At 41.7% G+C, this 24,237-nt stretch overlaps 2 long non-coding RNA genes across 6 annotated transcripts in view; one reads left to right on the forward strand and one right to left on the reverse strand.

The window, feature by feature from the left end:
- Positions 1-490, forward strand: part of LOC123724376 (uncharacterized) — a 63,343-nt gene extending 62,853 nt beyond the window's left edge. The window contains exon 4 of the long non-coding RNA XR_006756888.1: positions 361-490. This is a non-coding gene — a long non-coding RNA (uncharacterized lncRNA). The remainder of the gene's footprint in view (positions 1-360) is intronic.
- Positions 1-24,237, reverse strand: part of LOC106613479 (uncharacterized) — a 51,669-nt gene that overhangs the window by 643 nt on the left and 26,789 nt on the right. Inside the window, exons 3-5 of one of the 5 annotated variants that reach the window (XR_001330488.2) lie at positions 9,547-9,637; positions 6,661-6,749; positions 402-580 (exon numbers count right to left, since the gene is read on the reverse strand). This is a non-coding gene — a long non-coding RNA (uncharacterized lncRNA). Of the gene's footprint in view, positions 1-401; positions 581-6,391; positions 6,750-9,546; positions 9,638-24,237 lie in introns of those variants that run through there. The other 4 variants (XR_001330487.2, XR_001330484.2, XR_001330485.2 and 1 more) reach the window with 4 other exon arrangements.

Consider the following 24,237-nt stretch of genomic DNA (forward strand, 5'->3'; position numbering starts at 1 on the left):
TCCTTATCTCCTAGCCTTCATTTTTACTGATATGAAAATACAGGCCACAAACAAATTAATATGAAGGATGGCTTTCGGGAGTATTATTTAACATGTGTAGTTCTTAACTGTCAGTGCAGATTGAGAAAGGGAGACAAGGAGAGGAAACCAGTTTAGACTACCGAGATGCAGCCTGGTTGTACGTCCATGTTTTAAGATAGATGTCTTGTGATAATCACCAAAAGCATGCAGATAATATCCCAAGTACATTGCAATTTAAGTGTTTAATCTCTCATTTATCATTTAAAAAAAATCTAATTTAGAGGTATTTTAATCAACTGTTTTTTAAATTAAATTCTCGCATTTCATTTCCAATATCAGTGGGAAACATAATCCAACACATGGCTCAAAATCTCACCAACCAGAAGTGAAAGGAAAGTACAGGGTGATGACCATGTGGCAGGTGAAGAGGAAGGGGGGCTGGAGGTACACCTGCTCTACAGGGCCGTGCAGATCCTGGCCGAGGGGAAAGGCAGCTCAGGCCTCCTGATATCAAGGCGGGACAGTAGTGACCCCCAGAGGTGAGAGTTGGGTACTGCATCTTAAAACATGCAACAGAAAATGACAAATATGTTTGCTTATTGGACAAGGTCAAGATAGCACATCCCCGTTTCATTTAGTTTGGGATTGTTTTATTTTGTTTCGTGACTAGTGAACACGACCTGCAAACAAGAAGGGAGAGACTTTATGGCAGGGATTGGACAGGCTTTTGTTCCAGTCCATCTTTAATACACTTGTTTATACAAAAATGTGTCTAAATTGAAGACGGTATGTGAGTTTAATAGGTGTGTTAGTGCAGGGTTGGAACAAAAGCCTGCTCACACTGGGTTTGTCCTCCACTACTGGGCGATGATATGGATGATGATAATCTCTGTTAGGCAGACGCACGTAACATAAACGGTAGTAGTGTCTGACGACAGACTGGGACGCAACGACTAACGAAGAACTTTGTTCCGATACGCAGATTTTTCGACACATCATTTGGACAAATCAAGATTTCGCAGGTGCTCGCATCTTTAACATTTCGGAAGGGGAGGGGACATTTGGCCCATAGACTTACCCAAAACTGTCCGAGAGTTTCTGTTTAGAGGGGTGGAGACTTTGCTAGTCTAGTTAGTATCTTTTCAAACACGTCTCCCCCAGAACTTAATTGAGTATCTGGCGCAATACGCAATATTTGTCACTGGTAGGCCAAAAAGATCATCAAGGGCATCAACTACCCGAGCCACGGCCTGTTCACCCCGCTATCATCCAGATCTCAAAGCCATCAGACTGTTAAATAGCCATTACCATCTGGCTACCACCCAGTTACTCAACCCTAGCCCTTAGAGGCTGCTGCCCTATGTACACTAGTCACTTTAATAATGTTAACATACTGTATTTTAGTCATTGCTCATCCTAATATTTATATTTTTCTCAATTCCATTCTTTACTTTTAGATGTGTGTAATGTTGTGAATAGTTAGATACTACTGCACTGTTGGAGCAAAAAACACAAACATTTAGCTACACCTGCAATAACATCTACTTAATATGTGTATGTAACCAGTAACATTTGATTTGATATTTTAGTTCTGGGTGTGCTAGATTTGGATGAAAATAATGATTCTGACAACTAATAATAATTCTTATTATAATAGTTGTAATTAGGGGTGTGAATGTGTAGCCCTTTCCTGCAGTTAATGACCAAAAACGCCCTCTTTTGCCTCATGGGTGGAATGTTATTAATATTTTTCAGAATTTATAAAACATTTATTTAAACAGACCAAAATCCGGGGTTTCTATGTCAAACAGTTTTGTTATATTTCAGTCTTCTGTGATGTGTATAAAGTGTAATATTGGGATGCAAACTCAAAATGTAATATATTTCAACTCTATATCTGGCATGGTACAGGTGTCATCCTTTTTTAAGCCCATAACCATCTGTATGAGTTGTATACATTTGTTTCAAAGTAGATTTGTTTAAGACTACTAATAATCACTCTGTGTGACCCTGATTTAGGCCCACTGCAGTAAAAGACAGGTTAAATGTTTAAATGTTTGAGATTCAGCCTATGACTGCAGTAGATAGAACTTTTTCCCGTACTGAAATGTATGCATTCACTACTGTAAGTCGCTCTGGATAAGAGCGTCTGCTAAATGACTAAAATGTAAATGTAAATGTAACTTCATTGCCCCCTAGCGGGCATACCCAATAGGAGCATATTCTCCACTGTGCACGTGGAATTTTAAGAATTGTTCTTATCGTTTTAATGGGAAAAATGGCAGTGTAAGATTTTTTTTCCTTTGTTCCATCCCGAGTCATAATTGTTATTATTATTATTATTATTATTATTATCATCATCATCATCAGGCATTTGTCGTTTAACTACCCCAAACCAAAATGTCACAAAGCCATCCAGATATGGGTAAATATGTGGAAGAAATTGTATATTTTTTTAAAGATTAATGAAAAATAACACTAATCTTGATTAGATAAGTATTCAAACTCCTGATTCAATACATGTTACAATCACCTTTGGCAGCAGTTACAGCTGTTTGAGTAAGTCTAAGAGCTTTGCACACCTAAATTGAACAATATTTGCCCATTATTATTCTTTTAACTTTTCAAGCTCTGTCAAGTAGGTTGTTGATTATTGCTAGACAGACACTTTCAAGTCTTGCCATAGATTTTTAGGCAGATTTAAGTCAAAATTTCAACTAGGCCACTCGGGAACATTCAATGTTGTCTTGGTAAGCAACTGTGTATATTTGGCCTTGAGTTTTAGGTTATTGTCCTGCTGAAAGGTGAATTTGTCTCCCAGTGTCTGTTGGAAAGCAGACTGAACCAGGTTTTCCTCTAGGATTTTACCTATGCTTAGCTCTATTCAGTTTCTTTTTATCCACCCCAAAATATCCATAGTCCTTGCCGATGACGAGCGCATCTATAATGATGCAGACACGACCATGCTTGAAAATATGAAAAATGGTAATCAGTGATGTGTTGGATTTTGACCAAACATAATGCTTTGGCGCAAAAGTTAATTTCTCTGCCACATTTTTTTTTTAGTATAATTTTAGTGCCTTATTGCAAACATGCTGCATATTCTGTACATTTTACTCTGTCATTTAGTTAGTCTTGTGGAGTAACTACAATGTTGTTGATCCATCCTGTTTGCTCCTACAACAGCCATTAAATTCTGTAACTGTTTTAAAGTCACCATTAGCCTCACGGTGAAATCCCTGAGCACTTCCCTTCCTTGCCAGCAACTGAGTTCAGGACACCTGTATCTTTATAGTGATTGGGTGTATTGATACACCACCCAAAGCATAATTAATAAATTCACCATACTCAAAGTGATATTCAGTGTATGCTTTTTCTTTTTTTAATCCAAAATAGTTGCTCTTTGCGATTTAATGGTGAGGAAGCAGAAAAAAAGCGGGGGAAATATGCATACTATTTTTATGAAACACCAGTCAGGTTGCAGCAGTATGTTTTTTCAACCCTGGTCTGATTAGCTGAATGCGATACACAACATCCGGGACGAGCATTAGCCACTGGTGGTGGTGGAAAAGGTGTTTGTTTCATAAAGAAAATATGGATATTTTCCTGTTTTTTTTCCCACCTTCTCGACATTAAATCGAGTTAAGGAAGAAATTGACACCTTTGCAGCCTGAATGGAGAATGTTTTATGTACGAACCGGTCCACGGAGGATACAAGTGTTAAGCTAGCTGCATAGATTCCCTTTGGACAGTAAGATGAAACAACTCAATATTGCCATCTGCCGGCCATTGGGCTATCTTTATGTGACTCTGTGCAGCCAATGGCAACGTCCGCTTTAGGCATAATGGCGGGTAGCCTATGCGGGGTCCCCAGAAAACGCTAAGATCTGGTTTTCAGGGTACAGTATTTTCAACTGAACTTCAGTTTCCCCTGTAAAATGGAAGTGGGAACTCAGCTCAAGCGTCTTTCAACACCTGTTACGTTAGGTTAAATGCCAGGAGCCTTGTGGATTTGACAGCTTTAACACAGTTCCACCTCCGACAGTTAAAACATCAGCTATGCAGATGTCGGCTATAGAGGATTTGATTGAATCTGGCCCATTGGATCTCTATGGCAGAAACAGACTGCCCCCAGGCTAAGGGTTTGTGCCAGCGTGCTAACCCTTCCACCGTAGTCAATTGAGGGTTATCTATTGTACTATTCACAGGAGGTTGGTTTCACCTTAATTGGGGAGGATGGGCTCGTGGTAATGGCTGGAGCGAAATGAATGGTATCAAATAAATCAAACACATCGTTTCTATGTGTTTGATGCCATTCCATTCCAGCCATTATTATGAGTCGCCCTCCCTTCAGCAGCCTCCACTGGTACTATTGCTAATGGAAACATAACAGCATAATGGGTCACAAATTCCTCTGTGATTATATTATTCAAGTGTTATTTCATGGAAAATACTGCAATGACCGGAGAAATGTATAAAGTATGAGAACACTTTGTAACAAATCACAAATGTATAAAATGTACTTCAAGTAATCAAATTCCAGGCAGAATTCCTATGACCTGCCTTCCTCCTTTGTTTTCACTGTATATTTTAGTGTATACATTTATTATATAATGCCTACTAAATACCGTAATCACTAAGGGTGGGTTAGGATGCACTTACTGTTTCTCCAAGACAATTAGTGGGGCTATTGCCTTCAGGACATATTCTGTCCTCGATCTGTCAAACTTAGTGCTATAATTTTACAGTATGTGCATGTGAGCTAAATATGACAGTCGCCCATATTGTGAAGGAGTGAGGGGCTAAAACGTGTCTTCAGATTTTCAGTTAAAGTTATGTAAACTATAGAGGAAAATTCACATCTTTAAACCTTGGCAATAACTGTCTATGGTATATTTCGCTATTATTTGTCTCATTGAGTTTAAAAATATATATATTTAGCAAGCAAGACCTATAATATATGCCTTTCAAAATCCTTATGACCCTCAGTCCAAAAAGAATTACCCACAGAATCATATGGATGGTTGGATATATCAATTTTATTCCCCCTTCTCCCATAGTCACATAAGAAAGCTCCAACAAGCATGATCAAGATTTGATATGATGCTTTGTCTACTTACATTCTCCATACAAGCCTGTGGGGGAAATACATAATATATATACATAATAAGCAGCAAATCCGGACGATATCCCCTCTGTCGTTTGGTTGGCGTGGAAATCTGGGACACAGTAGCATTCATTGTTCAGCGAGCTTTTCCACTTAGTTAAACCCACCGACAGCAATGAATGTTGATTGTGACCTTTGCTGTGGTTCGAGGCTGGACGATTGGTTTGTGTGTGTGTGTGTGTGTGTGTGTGTGTGTGTGTGTGTGTGTGTGTGTGTGTGTGTGTGTGTGTGTGTGTGTGTGTGTGTGTGTGTGTGTGTGTGTGTGTGTGTGTGTGTGTGTGTGTGTGTGTGTGTGTGTGTTTAGGAGGGGGGTAGATGCAGAGGGGTGGAGAGGCAGATAGGACCATGGTGTTCATCTTCCTTCTTCCTCTGGTCACACTGAGAGTCAGTAGCTGTGTGCATTGTACGTCAAGCGACAAGGGCTGGCCACAGGGTACACTCAACGGTCGATGGTTTTTGTCAATTTAGCTCAAACTCACCGACAGCGTTGAATGTTCACCGGGGAAAACAGGGCCTGATGGTGAGTCGGGCTGACAGTTTGCTGCTTCGAGTTGAGGAAAGATGAGGAGAGCAATAGGCAGGGCTGGATTACCGAATGGAGGTCGGGGGCCCCCCAGAGAGCATATGATAGCAAAATGTGTAGAATTGCAGGAAATTAGCTATAAAACTGCAAAACTTTCTCTCAGCCTCATGACAAAATATGAACAATAGCATGAGATGAGCTATAAAAACAGAAAAACTAACATTTTCTCCTGTGTAGAGAAATGTGTAGAATAATATTACAAAACTGCCCTTTCTTCAACACAAAATGTGTTGAAATGCAATTTCTCAAAACAGACCCGCCTGGAGGTCGGTGCCCCGGGCCCCAAACGTGGTAGTCCGGCCATGGCAATGAGCAGCTGGGTCTCTCTATTGCTCCCTCTCCATCCCTCTTTTATTCTCCCTCTTTCTCTCTCATCCCTCATTTATTCTCTCTCCATCCCTCCATCTCATCCCTCTTTTATTCTCCCTTTCTCGTCCCTCTTTTATTCTCCCTCTCCCGTCCCTCTTTTATTCTCCCTCTCTCGTCCCTCTTTTATTCTCCCTCTCTCGTCCCATTTTTATTCTCCCTCTCTCGTCCCATTTTTATTCTCCCTCTCTCGTCCCATTTTTATTCTCCCTCTCTCGTCCCTCTTTTATTCTCCCTCTCTCGTCCCTCTTTTATTCTCCCTCTCTCGTCCCTCTTTTATTCTCCCTCTCTCGTCCCTCTTTTATTCTCCCTCTCTCGTCCCTCTTTTATTCTCCCTCTCTCATCCCTCTTGTATTCTCCCTCTCTCAGAGCTAGAATGACACCACAAAGACATGGCCATTGTCCCTCATGTCTTAAGTCACTTTTCAGACGCCTCCATTTACCCGTTGTTATAAGAGGATGGCTATTTAACTTTGAGTGTTTTATTCTACTTAAATGACTGAAACCATCTCATATTGCTCACCCACTTGAAATGTATGTAGCGAGACTGAACGCTTGGATATTAATGCAGACATCTTCTCTGCTTACTCTTGGTCTCGTCCTCTGGCATAGCTGCGAAAGCAAGGGAGAGAAAGACAGGGAGGCATTAAGAATTCAAATATGCACTTCGGTTGGGTTAATAAACCTGAATTTATTAACACGTCCATTTCCAATAAAGCCCCATTTGTTTCACAGACCGTTCAATGTCCTGATTGTCAATTGTATACTGAGTGGCACCCCCTTTCCCTATAATGTATAGTGTACAAAACATTATGAACACCTTCTCTTTCCATGACACAGACTGACCAGGTGAATACAGGTGAAAGCTGTGATCCCTTATTGATGTCACTTGTTAAATCCACTTCAAATCAGTGTAGATGAAGGGGAGGAGACAGGTTAAAGAAGGATTTTTTTAAGCCTTGAGACAATTGAGACAAGGATTGTGTGTGTGTGCAATTCCGAAGGGTGAATAGGCAAGACAAAATATTTAAGTGCCTTTGAACGGGGTATGGTAAGTAGGTGCCAGGTGCACCAGTTTGTGTCAAGAACTACAACGCTGCTGGGACATCCAGCCAACTTGATACAACTGTGGGAAGCATTGGAGTCAAAATGGGTCAGCATCCCTGTGGAACGCTTTCGACACATTGTAGAGTCCATGCCCCAACGAATTGAGGCTGTTTTGAGGGCAAAAGGAAAGTGGGGGTGGGGGGGTATTATAATATAATACAATGTTCTAATATAATATTTTTAATACTAATATAATTAATTATTCAAAGCACTTCACACATTATCGTTTTGCTCTGAGTTTAACCTTCAGTTCAGCTGCTTATTTGTCTTAGACAAATTTAATGCAAGGTTATGTACTTCACTTTTTGTTAAACTGTACGCGGAGCAGGAAAACACATTTGTTTTCACTCTCGGTAGCGGTTGAGGCTTTAGTCATCTTGAAAGTCCTGACTCATTTGAGTCTTGGTAAACAGCGCACCGTGAGAGCGCTAGGGGTGGTTTCTGTTGTAGTCTATCGGCATGTGTTGCTAGCTACCTCAACTGAGAGGCCTTAGCATCAACACAACCTGCTGAGTCATGCTAATTGATAGCATCTGAAGTTTCACTATGATGTGGGGGCCTTTCAAAGGCAAGACAGTCATCTGCATTTGTGACCACGCCAAAAATCGGTGCATGCACTCTCATGGAATGTGTGTGTCGCTTCTTCAATAATTTATGTGAGTAATAATAAAATGTGTTCAGTCATTTAATTTAATCTAAATGTAATAATGAACAGAATGTAACTGTCTTTCAAGGACGTTTTTTTCTCACGGGTGGACTGAAAGTGAACAGGAGACTATCTATATGTTGACCCTTCTTCATTAGCTAAATTCTCTTGTCTATTTCGTACTGCAAAAAATGTACAAATTCCTAACCAGGCCTTTATTGGCTTGCTCCAGAAACATGACCAAAAGTACAGCCAGTCCTTGCTCGAGGGCCACATCAAACTCCCTGACCCCTGGCCACTTATTAAGCCATTGGATTGACATTGTGCGAATTGACAGAAGCAGATCAGCAGAGGTAGTGGCAGTGTACTCCAAGGTCTTCTATGTCCAGAGGACGAGCATGACTCAGACTGGTTAGGCCAGGAGTCAGAGAGAAACAGAGATGGACCCTGAGCTGACGTCCAAGCCCAAATCGGAGTGACGGGTCTGGGCATCACCGCCGACGGGCCGGGGTGGGTGGTGGGGAAGGAGGAAGTCTACAGTATATGGGGCTAGGGGGGGAGGAGGGGGTAGTCTTTTTTACTCAGACAAGCTGGTCTTAATGGTATGAGCAGCTCTGACATTTGACCACTTCATTGTTGTAAGACGATGGTCGGTTGGAGACCACTGTGAATGTGCGACTCAATGTAAAGGTTTTGTGTTAGAAGTGATTTCCCCTATAGCCAAAGCATACAGAACAAGGTTGTACATAACCTTCTCTACAAATGTATCCATTGCTGAAATGGAGACGATTTTATCTATTTTTGGATGAATGAGAAAGAGAAGACATAAGAGATAGCCAAATTACAAGCACTGTATTGGGACCCCTATCTAAAAACAACAGAAACTCCAGTGACAAATCGTTTGGCGCAATCAAATTACGTAAAAATAACAATGGGAGCTGTGTGTGAATTTTAGACTATTTTACAACTCAGAGAGCTCCTTTCAGACATGAGGGGGTGCAGCGATGACACAGGGAATATTTTATGACAACTGGTTAGGGACAGCCAGGCAACACAATACAATACAATACAGGACAGACTGGTTCCCCGCAGGGCAGCAGGCTACTGGGTCATGTTCATTAGGGAAGCGATTGGACAACAAAAATGAGAGTTTCTAATTGGACAAGTCCAGGTAGTCCCTCCCAGTTTCAGGCTGTTTTCATCCATTTGGTGCCAAATGAACATGACCCTTTTTGGTGTTACTGACATATGAGACTGGTTGGGCAGTGGACACACTTCATACACTGTAGTTATGGGAACTTGGAATCTTTTGGTGTAATTAGTTACATGTGACTATATTGTAACTACACTAGTTAGGAATTTAACAGAGAATTTGGTAAGTTTATTTTTTATTAGGCTACACTATAATAAAACGTTTTCATACTTATCTGCAGGAGTTACATTCTGGCTACCAAAGTAGTTATATGTTGTATCTACATAATGGCATTAGGGTAAAGTAATGCATTGCAGACAGGTTGTCTATCTGAGGAGGAAATTCCTTCCTGTTTTTTTGGTTAGATTTACAAGCTGCCAGCAGGTACAGACTGGTTAGCTCAGCCCGTCTGCAGCTCTCTCTCACACACTATGTGATCTGTTTACCTCCATCTTAATGCTCACCTGCATCTCACCTTTGGGTGTGTTTGTGTGATCTTCTGGCTTCTTCTGTCTCTTCACAGCTGAATGGTCTCTCGAGTTGTTCTGTGACCTGCTGTCATGCGTGCACGGACACACACAAAAAATATATAAAATACACTTACTATTTTGACATTTGCCATTTTTCTGGATCAAAAAAAGGGGCTTGGGGGGTGGGCATGCCTTGCCCGTTGGCGCAGCATAATTTCCTTGAAAATTATAGAGCTGAATGGTCTCTATACACCATCTTGGCGGTGTAGAGAAATGTAAAACATTTTAGGCCAATTTCCTGCAATTCTACACATTTCTTTATGGAGCTGAGATATTTCTTTGCTGCTTTAAAGCACATTTCCTGCAATTCTACACACTTTGCTATGGAGCAGAAAGAAAATGTTGCAGTTTTAGAGCTAATTTCCTGCAATTCTATTAATTTTGCCATGGCTAATGCAGTATTCTTCTGCTTAAACATAATAACAAAATCAATATGAATAAAATAATTTTATTTTTTATTCTCCCTGACTGTCTAGCTTTTATTTTGGTGATTGTTAGTTCTCAAAGATTAAATAATAATAAAAAAAATAGGTCCATTATCTTTTCTACATACTGTATATCTGATTTTAGTCATTTAAGTTTAAACTGAAAGCATTTTTCCATCACAAAAATTATTAATAATAAAAAAGTTTTGGACCAGCCCAAGGATTTCAATTGCATAAAAATCCCAGAAAAATACTTACTTTTGAAGAACAATTATAAGAGCACACAAAGTATACCACAACAAAGCCTCACACCCTCTCGCTGCACTCAAACACACACACCCTCCATGTGACAGGCTGTGTTTGATGGGGTTGATTACAGTATGTGTGTGTGTGTGTGTGTGTGTGTGTGTGTGTGTGTGTGTGTGTGTGTGTGTGTGTGTGTGTGTGTGTGTGTGTGTGTGTGTGTGTGATCCTGTGGCAGGAAGGCCATTATGGAGTGGTGAGGACACACACACACATACGAGAGGACAGGTTGTGACACCGTATTGACGCCCAGCCACTGAGCACTGAACAAACCACAGACTCGCTCAGACCAAAGCCCTACTCAGACAAAACCAAAATGGCAGCAGTTTCCCAGCATCAGGCCTCGTGTGAATAGCACACAAAGAAAGCAATCCTCCATTTGGGCTCTGGGCTGCTAATCTGCCGCTACTGCTAACTAGAAAGACCGGCAGACCTGTAGCCTAGCAGACTGTAGGCATATTTATCACACAGCCGGATCACAGCTGACAGGACTGGGCGCTGGGCTCTCTCCCTCTCTCAAAACACGGGTGAGCTCACACGCACACACACACACACACACACACACACACACACACACACACACACACACACACACACACACACACACACACACACACCGCAATACCATGTATTTCATAGAGTGCCTTTATGGCTACACATTAACCCATCTACACATTAAAGCCATTGCTCATCCATTGTTCAAAAGGCACTACACTTTAAGTATAACGTGCAACAAGACAGTGGCAAACAAATGTTCCCTTATTCACTCCTAAATTGTCATGACACTGAAGAAGGCTTAGGCCGAAACCTTTGTCTATCTACCTACCCCTGAATGAAATATATACTAAAAATAAAATACAAAAATAAACCTTGAATCTCCTTTTTGAGTATGGACCAGCTACACAATTTTGGAATTCTATTACATTTTGGTCGACACACCTGTTCTGAGCGTAGTGGTCACACAAACTTTCATAGTGCCTTATTCATGCCTACAATAAGGAATTGGCCTGTTAAACTCAAAAGTTAGTGGTTGCCCTTATTCCCTCGTCTATTGCCCCCTATTTAATCCTTTGTTACCGACCTATTCACATAATCCATTAATACTTTGACAAAAGCCAATATAAAACATGATAAAATGTTTAGTGTTCCACACATAAATTTGGATAATAGGGCAGTTTTCTGTTCTTTCTAAACCACATGATGTTTCTCTACACAACAACTATGCACACTGATCCTTTGGTTATGTGGACTGGGTGGACGTTGGAGCCAGTCATTAGATTGACCACAGGTGATAAGAACATGTCAGGCCAGCTAGGCCACATCTCCACTCCTGGTCAGCCCACTGACGTGCATGTCAGTGAGAGAGATCTGTGTTGCGCTCTTTAGGGCATGCAACTGAAAATGGGCAAGTCTAGGTAATTCCAGTTTTTGTTCTTCATAAAGGTGCCTAACGAATACAACCATGAGGTAGTACATTTGGGTCCCACCTGACTACAGGACAGGCCAAGTGTTTGTGTGTGTGTGTCAGTGCAGGCTGGTAGGAGGAGCTGTAGGAGGACGGGCTCATTGTAAATGGATGGAATGAATGGAATGGAGTTTGATACCATTCCATTAATTCCACTCCAGCCATTACAATGAGCCTGTCCTCCTATAGCTCCTCCCACCAGCCACCACTGTGCGTGCGTGTGTGTGTGTTAGAGAGAGAGAGATGAAAGAAAGAGAGAGAGAGAGATGACAGAAAGAGAGAGAGAGCAGAGATGGAAAACCTGAAAGAGATAGAAAGCCAGAGACAGAAACTGAGAGAAAGAGAGATGGATGGACACAGAAATCCAGAGAGAGAAGAGAGAGACTGAGATAGAAATGGAGAGAGGGAAGAGAGGGAGAGAGAGGACTGAGATAGAAATGAAGAGGGAGAGAACGCCAGAGACAGAGAGAGAAAGAAAAAAAGATAGGTGGAGAGTTAAATAGTGAATAATAACCACAATCACTCCAGTATCCCTTACATTGGCTGATGAAAACATCAATAGTCATCCATTAGCCGTGCCGTCCTCTCTCTGCTCTCATTCTGAAGGTCTTAATAGCGACACTGTTTGTGTGTGTGTATGTGTGTCTGTATGTGTTCACACCATGCTCATCTAACCAGCTAACAGAGTCCATACACCACATTCCTGTGATTTCTGAATCTGCAACAAGACGTATAGGACACATATACAGTTCAAGCTTTTCATAGTCAATGTTGAAGCTAAACTCAGCAAAAAAAGAAACATCCCTTTTTCAGGACCCTGTCTTTCAAAAATAATTTGTAAAAATCCAAATAACTTCACAGATCTTAATTGTAAAGGGTTTAAACACCGTTTCCCATGCTTGTTCAATGAACCATGAACAATTAATGAACATGCACCTGTGGAACGGTTGTTAAGACACTAACAGCTTACAGACAGTAGGCAATTAAGATCACAGTTATGAAAACTTAGGACACTAAAGAGGCCTTTCTACTGACTCTGAAAAACACCAAAAGAAAGATGCCCAGGGTCCCTGCTCATCTGCATGATCGTGCCTTAGGCATGCTGCAAGGAGGCATGAGAACTGCAGATGTGGCGAGGGCAATAAATTGCAATGTCCGTACTGAGAGACGCCTAAGACAGTGCTACAGGGAGACAGGACAGACAGCTGATTGTCCTAGCAGTGGCAGACCACGTGTAATAACACCTGCACAGGATCGGTACATCCGAACATCACACCTGCGGGACAGGTACAGGATGGCAACAACAACTGCCCGAGTTACACCAGGAACGCACAATCCCTCCATCAGTGTTCAGACTGTCCGCAATAGGCTGAGAGAGGCTGGACTGAGGGCTTGTAGGCCTGTTGTAAGGCAGGTCCTCACCAGACATCACCGACAACAACGCCGCCTATGTGCACAAACCCACCGTCGCTGGACCAGACAGGACAGGGAAAATGTGCTCTTCACTAACGAGTTGCGGTTTTGTCTCACAAGGAGTGATGGTCGGATTCGCGTTTATCATCAAAGGAATGAGCGTTACACCAAGGCCTGTACTCTAGATGTGATCGATTTGGAGGTGGAGTGTTCGTCATGGTCTGAGGCAGTGTGTCACAGCATCATCGGACTGAGCTTGTTGTCATTGCAGGCAATCTCAATGCTGTGCGTTACAGGGAAGACATCCTCCTCCCTCACGTGGTACCCTTCCTGCAGGCTCATCCTGACATGACCCTCCAGCATGACAATGCCACCAGCCATACTGCTCATACTGTGCGTGATTTCCTGCAAGACAGGAATGTCAGTGTTCTGCCATGGCCAGCGAAAAGCCCGGATCTCAATCCCATTGAGCACGTCTGGGACCTGTTGGATTGGAGGGTGCGGGCTAGGGCTATTCCCCACAGAAATGTCCAGGAACTTACAGGTGCCTTGCTGGAAGAGTGGGGTAACATCTCTCAGCAAGAACTGGCAAATCTGGTGCAATCCATGAGGAGGAGATGCCCTGCGGTACCTAACGCAGCTGGTGGCCACACCAGATACAGACTTTTAATTTTGACTCCCCCCTTTGTTCTTGCCTAGTTAAATAAAGGTAAAATAAAAAAAGATCCGACTGGGACTCAAATGGGAACCAGATATTGAGATCCCTGGAGAGGGAGAAAGAGGAGAAGGGATGGGAGGAGGGTGGCAGAAAGAGAGAGGCTTTCCCATAGTAACTAGGCCTAGGGTGGCATTCCTTGATCCCAGCGCTCCGGTGTTTGGTCTTGTTAGTAAGTGGAGTAGGGATGTTTCCATAGTGGGTAAATGTAACAGTTGCCTTCTCTGTGTGTAAAAGGCCATCAGGGTCTTAGGGTTTCATTAGAGTCAGACAGAGAGGATGCACAGGCCAGTATGAGGGGAGCAACACACACAAAGTTCTTACTGTAAAGTACTTGCATTCACTAATATGCAACAGTAGCCCTTTATACTCGTACCCGTATATGGGTGGAAAATTGCAGATTTGGGCACTGATAAGCACCTAAAATGGAACGCAGTGGCTGTACAGTAACATGTTCTAAATGACATCAGAGCTCAGGCTCTGCGATTCACAGTGCCGTATGGGTTTTGACTGACAGCCATTCTGAACTTCAGCACGCCACAAGAGGTTACCCCCATTCCACCCGCTAATTGGGCAACATTTGCAAATTGATTGTTTTGTGAGAGAGAGAAATTCTGTAAATTAAGAGGACTCTATTTATTTTGAAAGATGAGACGTTGAGGATTATAATAAATACCGCTTTGATGTCACACAAGCAAGCCAAACACCCGTGAGTCCAACATGTGCACTTCACATTCCCCTATCATAAAAGTCATGTCATATTCAGCGACAACGTTAATGATCACTATGTTTGATGTACAGTCACAAGAAGATATGGCATCATACCCTGGGTTGTTCTAAACAGAATGGGCCTGTGTCTCTTGTGAAGAAAATTTGCTGCACAATAAGCACCTGAATGTACGCATGAGGCCTTTCTATTCACATGATCTGTTGATTCTTCAAAGTAGCCACCCTTTGCCTTGATGACAGCTTTGCACACTATTGGCATTCTCTCAACCAGCTTCATGAGGAAGTCACCTGGAATGCATTTCAATCAACAGTTGTGCCTTATTAAAAGTACATTTTTGTGGAATTTCTTTCCTTCTTAATGTGTTTCAGCCAATCAGTTGTGTTGTGACATGGTAGGGGTGGCATACAGAAGAAAGCCCTATTTGGTAAAAGACAAAGTCCATATTATGGCAAGAACAGCTCAAATAAGCAAAGAGAAACAACAGACCATCATTACTTTATGACATGAAGGTCAGTCAATTTGGAAAATTTCAAGAACTTTGAAAGTTTATTCTAGTGCAGTCGCAAAAACCAACAAGCACTATGATGAAACTGACTCTCATGAGGACGGCCACAGGAAAGGAAGACCCAGAGTTAACTCTACTGCAGAGGATAAGTTCTTTAGAGGTACCAGCCTCAGAAATTGCAGCCCAAATAAATGCTTCACTAAGTTCAAGTAACAGATACATCTCAACAGCAACTGTTCAGAGGAGACTGTGTGAATCAGGCCTTCATGGTCGAATTGCTGCAAAGAAACCACAACTAAACCACAACTACATCAACAAGAAGAAGAGACTTGCTTGGACCAAGAAACACAAGCAACGGACATTAGACCCGTGGAAATCTGTCCTTTGGTCTGATGAGTCCTAATGTGAGATTTTTGATTCCAACCGCCGTGTCTTTGTGGGATTCAGAGTAGGTGAACGGATGATCTCCGCATGCGTGGTTCCCACCGTGAAGCATGGTGGGAGGTGGTGTGATGGTATGGGGGTGCTTTGCTGGTGACACGGTCTGTGATTTATTTATAATTCAAGGCACACTTAACCAACATGGCTACCACAGCATTCTGCAACGATACGCCATCCCATCTGGTTTGCGCTTAGGGGGACTGTCATTTGTTTTTCAACAGGACAATATGACCAAAGAAGGAGCGTGATGAGTGCTGCATCTGATGACCCGGCCTTCCACAATCACCCGACCTCAACCCAATTGAGATGGTTTGGGATGAACTGGACAAGTGCTCAGCGTGGGAACTCCTTCAAAACTGCTGGAAAAGCATTCCAAGTGAAGCTGGATGAGAGAATGCCAAAAGTGTGCAAAGCTGTCATCAGGGCAAAGGGTGGCTACTTTGAAGAATCTGAAATATAAATATATTTTGATTTGTTTAACACTTTTTTGGTTACTACATTTAATTTATTTTTTATTTGACCTTTATTTAACTAGGCAAGTCAGTTAAGAACAAATTCTTATTTTCAATGACGGCCTTGGAACAGTGGGTTAACTGCCTGTTCAGGGGCAGAACGACAGATTTGTGCCTTGTCAGCTCGGGGATTTGAACTTGCAACCTTTTGGTTACTAGTCCAACACTCTAACCACTAGGCTACCGTGCCGCCCCATGATTCCATATGTGTTATTTCATTGTGTTGATGTCGTCACTGTTATTCTACAATGTGGAAAGTAGTCAAATAAAGAAAAAACCCTTAATGAGTAGGTGTGTCCAAACTTTTGACTGGTACTGTATGTGAGCTGCTTAATTAGCCATATATACAGAATACCTATCATTTCATTAAAAATCTTTCTCGTGCCGCCATTTCTGGTTATAGACTGCATGTACACGGACCCATAGAGATGCAGAGGGCACACTTGCCATTAGACGGGAAAGACCTATATAGGCTTTGCTATCACAGAAGCAATCAATGGCAAAGATCAGAGGTGCGACCTCTATCCATTTCTCCGGATAGCAGCTATCATGACATTTCTCCAAACAGCCACCAAACAGAGGAGAAACAAGGAGATACACTCAGGTGTACTGTACACAGTGTCACTAACTAGTCACACACACAGATACAAACGCACGCACACACACACACACAGTTGTTAGAGTTAGACAAAGAGAACAAAAAAATATATAAACCTGATTTACGAACTATGGGGTATGTCTCATTGCAAGGAGTCATATCTGTGATTATTGTACATAGTAAATACTGAGATTGCTCTGGCCAGTCGGCCCACAGTAGAACCCAGGGGCCTTTTCAGCCTGTTCAGATAGAAATGTATTGTGTAGAACAGATATGATTGTCTGTCATGTAGAATAGGGAAACGTGTCAGCTCTATTCATAAAGGAACTGTGTCAGCTCTATTCATGAAATTTCTAGGCTTGCTGAATAGATCCCAGCTGCAGCTGGGAGCACTCAGTCCCTTCCTGTGAGATGTCCACGTGCCTGCCATAGCGCAAATACCAGCCAGGCCAACCGGTCACCACTGTGGCCCCTGAGATTTTCCCCTGGTTAAATATCCAGATGTACATTTTAAATGCACCCCAGTCACTAATTTCCCGTGCTGGTTCTAATACTAACTGTAGAATGTCTTTCCACCTTAATGTAGACCATGGAGGGTAAAGAACAGCCTATTGAATAACTATGCCATATCCAAAATAGACGTGGTGGAATAAATCAGCAAAACCTTTCTTTCAATCATGTTTTTTTTTAAATAAAAATGTAGAAACGGAAGGACAAAAAATGGCCATCCCAAAAGTGATCTGCTAAATATGGATTTGATGGTGAAATACAGCACCTGAACTATTTCAATGCATCTACATTCTCAGAGAAGGAGCAATGATTGACCTTGATTGTTAATACCTCACTTTGATGTTAAATATTACTGGGATGCGTTTGGCAGTGCTGCTGTAGCTGAGAGCAGAAAGAAAAATTAGGCCTTTATTCCAGTGACTGAATCTCTCTCTCTCCCTCTTGCTAAAACCAAGAAGGGCATTCTTCATTAGGACAGATATGGCACGACTCGCCAATTTATTCCTTCATTAGCAGATATATGTGCTGCTCACTACAGTAGAAACATGGGGACCACCCACACGTTTATGCCCTCTCAAACAACTACGCACAATAAAAGAGCTGCTCTCTGGTGACTAAACGAGGGAATTCACACGAATAAAAACGGGGGGACATTCAAGGAAACGCAACTTTTGTACATGTTCACCAGAAGAAAACAGCGTAATATACAGTGCCTTCAGAATGTATTCACACCCCTTGACTTATTCCACATTTTGTTGTGTTACAGGCTAAATTCAAAATGGATGAAACAATTCTAATATCTTACCTATCTACAAACAATACCCCATAATGACAAAGTGAAAACATGTTTTTAAAAATATCTAGTTAATTTTCTAAGATTTTTCCTGAGTTACAGTTCATATGAGGAAATCAGTCAATTGAAATACATTTATTAGACTCTAAATCTATGGATTTCACATGACTGGGATGACAGACAGATATTGGTCACAGATACTTCAAAAAAAAAATGGGCCTCGGGATCATCACGGTATTGCTGTGCATTCAAATTGCCATCGATAAAATGCAATTGTATTCGTTGTCCGTAGCTTATGCCTCCCCATACCATAACCCCTCTGCATGGTTTTACCGTAGGGTGTGTATAGAAATGTCTATGCATGGTTTTACCACAGCGTCTGCAGTAAAGCAACCAGTAGAGACATGCCTGTCTAGCTGTAGACCACCCAGAGCAGTCATCCAAACAATCCCCCTCCTCTCACAAGTCCTAATTGTCTCCATCCTCTGGTAGGGCCTTTCTACTTCCAACACATCTAAACTAAAACTAGCCCCACAGCAATCCTCAAACAAAACATCAGCCATGGGAGAATTTTAGGGCTTTAAGCAATATATATATTTATGCCTAAAATAGTACAAAAGAGTTTTCCCTGGTCAATTCATATGGTAAGGAAAAACTCAAGTCCCCAATTATAGTAAGAAATCTGTTCTTTTGCATGCTTATTGATGCAGCTTTGCATGCACTAATTATCCATTTAAATTGCACTGTATAAGACTGTATAAGTCTCCTAAACAACAAGTCTTGTAAACGTTACCCATTGACGACAACGTTAATACAGAACCTCTGCTGGAGTTTAACTGCTCAGTGTACAGCGGTAGTCAGACTTGAGAAAACACATTGCTCGCGAATCCTTTTGACTTGAAAGACGCGACTTAAAAAAATACCTCTATATCAAGCCGTGCCAGACAGACAGAGGAAGACCCGGAAAGGAGAGAAGGAAAGGAACAGAAAGAACCCAAACATTGTAATAACGGCGTGTCAGTGTTATGAATACACTGCTAGATTTCCTTTCAGAGGTTTGTCATTTTAATATCAGGGGCAGCCGAGTCAAGGGGTAGGCAGGACCCGTAGCAATGCCTCTCTGCAAAAACCCTTTGATCATCTGCCCACCTCGCTCAGAATGTTTTGTTTCTAAACAAATAGTTTAGATGCTTTGCTAAAGTACGGTGACATTCCGATGCGCTAAACAGTGCCCGAAAAAGACTCTGGGGAAAACAAAAGAACAGAAATGGAAACCAAGAGAGCATAAGAGAGAGAAGTTCCCCTCCCGGCTTTCCTTCTCCTCGGCACCAAAATGTTCAGAAATTTCCAACCCTGAGGTATTAATCTGTTTCTGTCAGAGGTTAGCGCCGATGCTATCAAAGGCTGTTTATTCTAGGCAGCTTGGCTAATGACCCCTAACCAATGCTAGCAGTTCCTAGGCCGCGGGAAAAGAGAAGGTAAGTAACCTAATACATTCCCGGTGGGAGGGGGCTACATCATCCAGTTAGTCCCAGGTCCATTAGAGCACACAGTAGCAAAACGTTCTGCAATGGAAAATGAAAATAAGCGTTTCTTATTGGACAAGTTCAGGTGGTCCCTCCCCGTTTCAGTTGGTTTTCTTTTGTTTGATGCCTAATGAACATGACTCAGGCATTCATTCCCAGAGATACTTATCCTCATACACAGTGGGGGAGATGGCCATTTCAGCTTCAGGGAACTGAATGTGTGTATGTGTGTGTGTGTGTGTGTGTTGGGGGGGGGGGAATAATGCTTCCAAGGGCAGCATAATGCTACCTCTGACACCCAGCAGTGAATACAAGCCTTTGTCTGCAGTCTTGGGCATTATGGACACCTTAAGGCCTTCCTTTGATTTACCAGCTGATATGCAAAACCTCATAACTAAAATCTCACAACTACATTCAGTCCCAATAATCTCTCATTCCTCCTGAACTGTGCACTTATTCAATTCTCCCCACAAATGTACAATTATTGGATTGGTATAGGCATTGGCTGGAAAAAGTTTCTATATATCTGTTATTTCCTTTCAAATCCAAGGGGGGAACAAGTGCATAATTCGGGAGAAAGGAGAGATTATTGGGACATTTCAATGAAGAGGTTGAGCCACCATACAATGTCAACTCCAAGCACTGTAGCTCTTTGAAAGCTGAGGAAGTTCATGAGCCAAAGAGAAAATATGGAGTATTGTTTCTATGAAAAATATATAAAACGGTCTCACAAAATGGTGCTAATTGTAAACAAGGGTCTAAAGAGACTTTCGGGAGCATATTTCGTAGTCTATTATACACTGAACAAAAATGTGAACGCAACATGTAAAGTGTTAGTCCCACATTTCATGAGCTGAAACAAACGGTCCCAGATATTTTTAATGCACACAAAAACCTTATTTCTCTCAAATTTGGTGCACAAATTTGTTTACATCTCTGTTAGTGAGCATTTCTCCTTTGTCAAGATATGCCACACCTGTAAGGTGGATGGTATATCAAGACACTGATGAAACAGCACAATCATTACACATGTGCACCTCGTGCTGGGGACAATAAAAGGCCATTCTAAAATGTTGTCACCCAACAATGCCACAGATGTCTCAAGTTGAGGGTGCGTACAATTAGCATGCTGACTGCAGAAATGTCCATATGCAGAGATCACCTGTTCACCTAATGTGTGTCTCACAAAGACTGTGGTTGGAACCAACATTTTTAAATTTGGACTCATCAGAGCAAAGGACGGATTTCCACCAGTCTAATGCCCATTGCTCATGTTTCTTGAACCAAGCAAGTCTCTTCTTCTTATTGGTGTCATTTAGTAGTTTCTTTGCAGCAACTCGACCATGAAGGCCTGATTCACGCAGTCTCCTCTGAACAGTTGATGTTGAGATGTGTCTGTTACTTGAACTCTGTGAAGCATTTATTTGGGCTGCAATCTGAGGTGCAGTTAACTCTAATGAACGTATCATCTGCAGCAAAGGTAACTCTGGGTCTTCCTTTCCTGTGGCGGTCCTCATGAGAGCCAATTTCATCATCGCACTTGATGGTTTTGCGACTACACTTGAAAAGACTGTTGTTTCTCTTTACTTATTTGAGCTGTTCTTGCACTAATATGGACTTTGTCTTTTACCCCCCTCCCACCCCCACCTTGTCACAACACAACTGATTAGCTCAAACGCATTAAGAAGGAAAGAAATTCCACAAATTAACTTTTAAGAAGGCACACATGTTAATTGAAATGCATTCCAGGTCGCTACCTCATGAAGCTGGTTGAGAGAATGCCAAGAGTGTGCAAAGCTGTCATCAAGGGAAAGGGTGGCTACTTTAAAGAATGGCAAATATAAAATATATTTTTTGGTTGCTACATGATTCCATACACCTCACAAGACAACTGACAGCTTCATTAAATAGTACCTGCAAAACACCAATCTCAACATCAACAGTGAAGATGCTGGCCTTCTAGACAGAGTTGCAAAGAAAAAGCCATGTCTCAGACTGGCCAATAAAAAGAAAAGATTAAGATGGGCAAAAGAGCACAGACACTCTACAGAGGAACTCTGCCTTGAGGGCCAGCATCCCTGTTGACATTGAGACAGGTGTTTTGCGCGTACTATTTAATGAAGCTACCAGTTGAGGACTTGTGAGGCGTCTGTTTCTCAAACTACACAATACTGTACTTGTCCTCTTGCTCAGTTGTGCACCGGGGCCTCCCATTCCTCTTTCTATTCTGGTTAGAGCCAGTTTGCGCTGTTCTGTGAAGGGAGTAGTAAACAGCGTTGTACGAGATGTTCAGTTTCTTGGCAATTTCTCGCATGGAATGGCTTTCATTTCTCAGAACAAGAATAAACTGATGAGTTTCAGAAGAAAGTTCTTTGTTTCTGGACATTTTCAGCCTGTAATCAAACCCCAAAATGCTGATGCTCCAGACACTCAACTAGTCTAAAGGCCAGTTGTATTGCTTCTTTAATCCCCACTGGTGGTCTATAAGCGTGGTCGCAATATTGGAGATAGCTTGGTGAGATCTGACATGCCCCCTGAGCCCACTCAGACACTCCTGACACCCATTCCAAAATGGGAACTACAAATGTGGTTCATGCACACAGTGCAATAGCACCATAAAAACATCTTTCTTCAGACACCCACATACAGGTCTAAAAATCCCTGTTAGGGGTATCATCTCAAGCAAGACCAAGGGAGTAATCTCTCTCATCACCTGTGCATGTGGAAAAGCCTATGTAGGACAAACAAAAAGACAATTGAAACAACGCATAGCTGAACACCGCAGCTCAATCAGGTGTAAGAACATTGACTATCCCGTAGCAGCCTACTTTGTTGAAGCTAACCATTCAATCTCCTCCCTCAAATACACAGGCATTGAGCATGTTGCTCTACCAAGGAGAGGAGGTAACATTCAGATCCTACTTCTACAAAAGGGAGGCTTACTGGATATCCTATCTAAAAACATTGACCCCTATGTTGATGCTAATATTATGCACAACATTCAATTATGTTTCTATATGATAACAATAGCCTAATATATTAAAAACACCATATACTATTCTTTAACAGTTTTACTAATTCATTGTAATTAACTTAATCATTATGACACACCCCTCACCATTGTCATTGGTTGCACTAATTGCACTGTTTGTCTACATAATCTGGTTCAACTATTCATGACATTACCCTGAAGAAGGCAGCACAGTGATGCCGAATGATTGGTAAATACCAAATCAATTACTGGGAGTTTATATATGGAGTGTGTGACTCTCTTTTTTTGATAGTTTATGCTCTACTCAGCACAACAGTTTTCAGCTGTGCTAACATAACTGCAAAAGGGTTTTCTAATGATCCATTAGACTTTTAAAATAATAAACTTGGATTAGCTAACACAACGTGCCATTGGAACACAGGAGTGATGGTTGCTGATAATGAGCCTCTGTACGCCTATGTAGATATTCCATTTTAAAAAATCAGCCGTTTCCAGCTACAATAATCATTAACAACATTAATAATGTCAACACTGTATTTCTGATTCATTTTATGTTATTTTAAATGGACAAAAAATTTGATTTTCTTTCAAAAACAAGGACATTTCTAAGTGACTCCAAACACACACACACACACACACACACACACACACACACACACACACACACACACACACACACACACACACACTTGAAGTCGGAAGTTTACATACACCTTAGCCAAGTACATTTAAGCTCAGTTTTCACAATTCCTGACATTTAATCAGAGTAAAAATTCCCTGTCTCAGGTCAGTTAGGATCACCACTTTTTTTTAAGAATGTGAAATGTCAGATTAATCGTAGAGAGAATGATTTATTTTAGCTTTTATTTCTTTCATCACATTCCATGGGGGTTAGAAGTTTACATACACTCAATTAGTATTTGGTAGCATTGCCTTTAAATTGTTTAATTTGGGTCAAACGTTTCAGGTAGCCTTCCACAAACTTCCCACAATAAGTTGGGTGAATTTTGGCCCATTCCTCCTGACAGAGCTAGTGTAACAGAGTCAGGTTTGTAGGACTCCTTTCTCGCACAGGCTTTTTCAGATCTGCCCACAAATATTCTATGGGTTTGAGGTCAGGGCTTTGTGATTGCCATTCCAATACCTTGACTTTGTTGTCCTTAAGCCATTTTGCCCCAACTTTGGAAGTATGCTTGAAGTCATTGTCCATCTAGAAGACCCATTTGCGACCAAGCTTTAACTTCCTGACTGATGTCTTGAGATGTTGCTTCAATATATCCACATAATTGTCCTTCCTCATGACGCCATCTATTTTGTAAAGTGCACCAGTCCCTCCTGCAGCAAAGCAGCCCCACAACATGATGTTGCCACCCCTGTGCTTCACAGTTGGGATGGTGTTCTTTAGCTTGCAAGCCTCCCCCTTTTTCCTCCAAACATAACAATGGTCATTATGGCCAAACAGTTCTATTTTTGTTTCGTCAAACCAGAGGACATTTCTCCAAAAAGTACGATCTTTGTCCTCATGTGCAGCTGCAAACCGTAGTCTGGCTATTTTATGGCGGTTTTGGAGTAGCGGCTTCTTCCTTTCTGAGCGGCCTTTCAGGTTATGTCGATATAGGACTCATTTTACTGTGGATATAGATACTTTTGTACCGGTTTCCTCCAGCATCTTCACAAGGTCCTTTGCTGTTGTTCTG

The sequence above is a fragment of the Salmo salar genome, chromosome ssa10 (assembly GCF_905237065.1).
Source record: "Salmo salar chromosome ssa10, Ssal_v3.1, whole genome shotgun sequence".
In the NCBI taxonomy this organism is placed as follows: Eukaryota; Metazoa; Chordata; class Actinopteri; order Salmoniformes; family Salmonidae; genus Salmo; species Salmo salar.